The sequence below is a fragment of the Saccostrea echinata genome, unplaced genomic scaffold, assembly GCF_033153115.1.
Source record: "Saccostrea echinata isolate AGI-Se365-2 ecotype Australia unplaced genomic scaffold, CSIRO_AGI_Sech_v1 ptg000051l, whole genome shotgun sequence".
NCBI classification, from domain to species: Eukaryota; Metazoa; Mollusca; class Bivalvia; order Ostreida; family Ostreidae; genus Saccostrea; species Saccostrea echinata.
This window is the reverse complement of record NW_026889800.1, coordinates 6,318,589-6,324,982: the sequence shown is the minus strand read 5'-3', so window position 1 is coordinate 6,324,982 and position 6,394 is coordinate 6,318,589.

Sequence of the window (6,394 nt, the reverse complement as noted above, 5' to 3'; positions counted from 1 at the left end):
CCGACGACTCAGGCTCCACCGACTCGAGCACCTAAGACAAGGGCTCCAATGACTTTTGCTCCAACACAATCCCCAGGAAAATCCTCCTCAACACCTTCCTCAGGCGGAAATGCTCCTTCCTCTGAAAAAAGTGGGGTTTCTGATGGCACCAATGCAGGGGAGATCGTCACAATGTCACGAGGTCTAGTGTGGATTCTTTTAACTGTTTTTCCATTAAAGACCTTTCTCTGATAACACTACATATTCATACGACGAGAAAAAAAACACTTCTTCTAATAGGAATTTTGTTTCCTTGTATCTGCATGTATTTATAAAAGAAAGATATTTGTCTGCTGTACATTTTTGTGAAGAAAACTTTGTCTAGCTGACCTATTGGCAGCACACATATCAGCGAATCTTTAAGGATATATATCCTATGATAAGAATATTCCGTGTTTAGATCGCCAACTGCAATTATTTAATAAACAAAGTATTATTGAATAAACAAAATATTAAAACCATTTTCATTTATTAATATTTATGTATGCTCCATTACTTTGCATAAGGTTTAACAAAAATACAAAAATATCTTCTTTGAGAGAATATTCAAACTTGAGTCCTTTAAGGTTGTTTCCACACTTGTATCCATTGCATGGATGCCCACAAACTATTTCTCCACCAACACACTTGTTCATATTATATTGTCACTCATATAGTAATATTTCTGTTGGAAAACTTTCAAAAATGCTGTATCCGCCTCTGATGTGATTAGTTAATTTTAGGCCCGTAATATGAAAGGAAGAGGGCATTTCTCCTATAGGAGACTTTCAATCGAATGCCAGTTTCCGGCTTTCATGATTGAACCACTTAAGAAAATTAAAAATATAAAAATCAATGATGGATCCGTGAATATCAACACAAAAAAATATAACCCCCCCTTTTTTTTGACAGGGAAAATAAACCAGTTCGAACACGAAAAACCTTATTGGGTGATTTATATACACGACTCTTCTTTCCAACTCCAGTGAACTTCTGTATTCTTTGGGGTGGTGGTGGGAAAAAAGGGGGGTCTATTTCTTACTTTACATTTAATATCTGAATAATAATAGAATTTCGCTGAATCCGCTACTGAGATAAGATGTTTCCTACTTCACGATGAGAAGGTTGTAGGCTTTGCTTTGGCATAAATTATAAGAGCATTACGTGCAATTATATCAACATTAATTTGAAGTATAGGAATTATCTAAAACTAGGATTCATGACTATAAAATCTACTTGAAACGGGGAGAAAGGATGTGTTTGTTAATAGTGCTATGTGCTAAAAGGTCAATGTCCAAGAGAATATGTATATATATATATAAAAAAAAAAACTTTGGAAATATTTTTTTCTCGAACGCACAGCATACTATTTTTACCACTGAAATAAAATTTTGTATGTGCCCCCCCCCCCTTATTTCTGCCACTTCTTTCTACAGAAATATTCTCTATTTCAAGAATAAAAGAGAGCATTTTACCCTTTTCCTCTTATACTGTCTGTCGTAAGGCCTCACATGTACTAGTATTTGCAAGTCCTTGTTCGTGTAAAATCAATCTTACGCTGAGTATATGCAAAATATTAATGCCTGTATGTATGAATCTCACTTCAGATCTTGATGTATAAGAGCAATACATACGCAATACTGCTCTATTTATTCACATAAAAAACATAAAGTGAAAATGAAACTGAAAGTATACTGAATGTTAAGCAATACATCAATAAAATACACTAAATTTATTACATTTATAGGTAAATAAATACTGATAAGTTTTAAGAAGAAAAATAGAAACCTCATTTATTTATCTTCACGATTCACTATCCTGCATACACTTATTATTTTACGGGAATAAAATATGGCCTAGCGTTTGCCTACTTCGTGAAGATAAATATCAGCGAGCTTGGGGTACGTGCGAATCTCGCGGATATATCTCACATGCGTATTCATCAAAGTTGTTTAACAGTATAGATGTAAGAATTTAATAACTTGAAGTTTACATGTACACTCTTTGTTTATATACATTCAAAATTATAATCACAAATTATAAACACAAATTTCTACCTTTATTTATTTCTTGCAGTAAATAAATACATGTACATGTATTTTGAACAACACATCGGGTAATACCTATATTTATATTTCAGTTGATAAATACATTGTACTCTGCTTATTCTTTGATGGAATGTGGGGAATTCTCATGAATTCATCTAAGTCAATAGCATAGATCTTCAATTTTTAAGCAGATTTAACAATTTTGTTTTTGGGTGATTTTCTTTTAAATATAATTCAATTATTTCCACAAAATTTTGTATTTAGGAATAACAAGTTTTGAATGAGTTCTGTATTTTACGAAACTCCTTTCAGTTTCTCTTTTATGTGAATGAAAACGATAAGACGTTCAATTCATTGTAACAAATGTTTAGGAAATACATCCTTTTAACTTCCGTTGACTATTTTTTCTATGATAATTTATTAAGATATATTTTTTTTTAAAAGCTCAAATATTTACTATTTCATTGATCTAAAAAATACCGCAGTTGAAGTCATTTTCCATTGAAGACATTTTTTTTCAATTCTATCCAGTCAGAATGAACACTTTTATCTGCTTTTTTAATTTATGGTTCTTAATTAAATGATGTTGATTAAATAAATATCTATCTCCAATTATTCAATTTCAAGTCTTAAATTCGTATATTGTTACATTGTTATTGCAAACTTTAAGTGATTTCTATCGCTCTTTGACGTGACATATGTTACATTACACAAAATGACATTCCTATTGCATTTTTCTATCAAAACACTGTCATATTGCAATATATATTTTTCAAAAAAGTATAATAGATATTGAAAAAAGGAAAATGGTTATGAAAAGCGAAAATTCTACATTATCTATAATAAGCACCACAATAATTTTTGAGAAGAGGCCGTTTTTGATGGTTCGTGGACTTACCTCTTTGACATTTTATGTATTTAATTTTTAGCTCACCTGAGCCAAAGGCTCGAGGGAACTTTTCTGATTGAAATTTTTTTGTTGTCTGTCGTCGTTGTTGTCATCATCGTTGTTGTCGTAAACTTTTCACATTTTCATCTTCTTCTCAAGAACCACTGGGCCAATTTCAAGCAAACTTGCCACAAAGTATCCTTGGGTAAAGGGGATTCAAGTTGGTTCAAATGAAGGGCCACGCCTTCTTCCAAGGGGAGATAATTATGAATTCTTAAAAAACTAATGGCATCATTTAAAAAATCTTCTTCTCAAGAACCACTGTGCTAGAAAATATGAAGCTTATATGGAAGCATCCTAAGGTGTGTAGATTCAAGTTTGTTCAAATCATGACTCCCAGGGATAGGTTGGGGCCACAATGGGCAATTAAAGTTTTACATAGGAAAACATACTAGGGAAAATCTTTAAAAATCTTCTTCTCAAAACAGCAAAACCATGATTGGTCATATTCATATGGAAGCATCTTAACGTAGTGTAGATTCAAGTTTCTTCAAATCATTGGGCCACAGTGGCGATCAAAGCTTTACATAGGAAAACGTAGGAAAAATCTTTAAAAATCGTCTCAGGAACTGCAAAGCCATGATTGGTCATATTTATATGGAAGTATCATCAGGTAGTGTGCATTCAGATTTGTTCAAATCATGACCCTCTGTGGTAGGATGGGGCCACAATGGGCAATCAAAGAATTACATAGGAATACATAGGAAAAATCCTTAACAATCTTCTTCTCAAGAACAGCAGAGCCATGATTGGTCATATTTATATGGAAGCATTCTCAGTAGTATAGAATTGAGTTTGTTCAAATCATACCTCCGGGGGTAGGGTGGGGCCACAATGGATGATCAAAGTTTTACATAGGAATACATAGATAAAATCTTTAAAAATCTTCTTCTCAAGAACAGCATTGCCATGATTGGTCATAATAAAATAAAAGCATTCTCAGGTAATGTTGATTCAAATTTGTTCAAATCTTGACCCACCAGGAGTGTAGGGGGGCCACAACAGGGGTACAATTACCGATAAATATCGGGACTCATCGACACAATATTTCCAACAATAATATTATGTACTGCAAAAATCCCCTGTCAAAACTAAAACTAATAAATGGCTCTTGATAAAAATTATTTAACCAGAAAAGATAGGCTTTTCACTGCTAGTACAACTAACTAGCTCATATGTGAAAACATTCCCTAGCACTTAATCTATTAAATACTAGTACTTTACTGGTAGTAATGTACTTCAGTTACATTAACTGAACTAGTACCTCATATAACAGCAAACTTCAGGACTCTGACAGCTACTACTGCAATTAACAGCTTCTATTACTGAGTGAAAACATAGAAGAGCAAATGATACTCAGCGTCTGTGTATTTATTTATAGAACTCCCAAAACCCGCAATAATTAATTACCAATCATGATTAATAATTCCATCCTGTAATTAATAATTAGCCAATATCATACATAATTATCATCTAGTAATGAAATTTCACTCTTGTGCATCGTACGTAAAATTATTACAATACGTAAATAAAGTAATAAGATATAAGTTTACACTTTAAATGCACATTTAACATTTAATTAAACAGAATCTACAATCAAATCTGCTGCCAAAATAACTACAGTAAAAATAGATCAATACACCGTGAAGCATCGTGGGAAAATACACAAGTAAAACAAAGTATGGCGGGGCAAAACGTACGGAAAACACATGCTGAAAGATGCTAAAATACATTGTTCACATGATAATTAAGGTAATCATCAGGTAATCCTAAATTACAGTGCAACTTTCTAACTATGTATTTACAAGTAAGTAAACAACAAATGTATAATTAAATAACTCAACATCCAAGACATCATAAGACATGAAAAAGGTGGGAGCGATTGTTACATATCAATAAAAAAAATTTCTTAAGAATTCAAAAGCATATTTAGGTGGTGAAGATTCAAGTTTGTTTTAATCATACCCCCATCCCCCACCCACCACCCCTCACTTTAATTTAACTTTTCAATACTGAACTGATTTCTGCTTTTTCCTCGCCAATTCTATTGGTTTGATAGGAAAATATTCTAATTATGAGTTTTAGCAATTTTTAAAACTATGCAAAATGTTTTACAAAATTATAGGATTATTTTTTTTTGTATCCCATGTCCTTAAACTTCGGTATCTTGAACATCGATATTTTCAATACCATAGATATATCGAAGTGAGCTAGAAGTCCAGAATGCTTTAATTATTTTCCCTTGAATTCTCAGAAAACCCTATTTTTTTTTTTCTCCCACAGAGTTTGATGTAAAGAGGTTTGACTTGTATAATATTGACATAACTTCAAGTTAAAAAATTACATGCTTATAAACTATGAAGTTCAGCCATTCATTTTTTTTTTTTGGCATAGATCAGAAAAAGCTACTTTTGATTCTTAACACAGTTACACCTTTAATTTTCATGGTGTTTTTGTTGTTGTTGTTGTTTTGATGTCCTGAAGAGACCCTCAAATTCGTCACTTCCACAGAATGTCACTATTTCAAACAACCTTTTCCTGTGTTCTCTTTGCAAGAAGTCAAATCTCTGCATACCAGTTATATTCCTCAAACCTAGAAAAATTTGACACACAAATACAAAAAGCTTTGAACAGGTTTTTTTTTTATTGATGATCATTATTAAAAAAATGTTGAGAGTGATAGCTGATTTACAACATTATAAAAAGGAATTTCAAATTTGAAATTGGGGTGGGATGGAGGGTCAGCCTGAGGAAATAGTAATTTATTTAACAAAAATATCATATGAAGTCTTCATTTCATAGGAAAACCCAAGCCTGTCCCAAAGGAAGAAAGACTATAGTCTCACTGAAGTGTGATCAGCAACAGAAAGGACAGGGTGTGATTGAGAACCCCGCTAAATGTCCCGACGGAACGTGTGATGGATGTCTGTTCCACTTCCTGTGGACGACAGATCAGGCTTGTCCCCAATGTGTGGAGGAGGACATACAGATCATTGTGGGGGAGTGTCTAGATGAAGTACAGACTGTCCATTATAGTGCCCCAAAGTGAGTCTGGGAACACCATTACTGACTCTATTTCTGTGTATAGTAAATAGGACGGTATCTTAAGGTTTATACAAGACTTGGAATATAGTGTTTGAAATAACCAGACCACCCGAGACGCACACATTTTGCAGCAGGCGAACAAATTTGCATGTATTGATGCCCGGCTAGACGTGTTATAATTTTCGACAATTAAAATTTATATATTTGATAAATCTCTCTCGTATCAACTAAAAGTATCAGTAGCAAAGTGTAACAAGCCCAGAGGAAAAATTCATCAGTCTATAGATTCAGGATCGAAGTTATGGTTAACTGGTTCCAGTCACATAATGGTTAA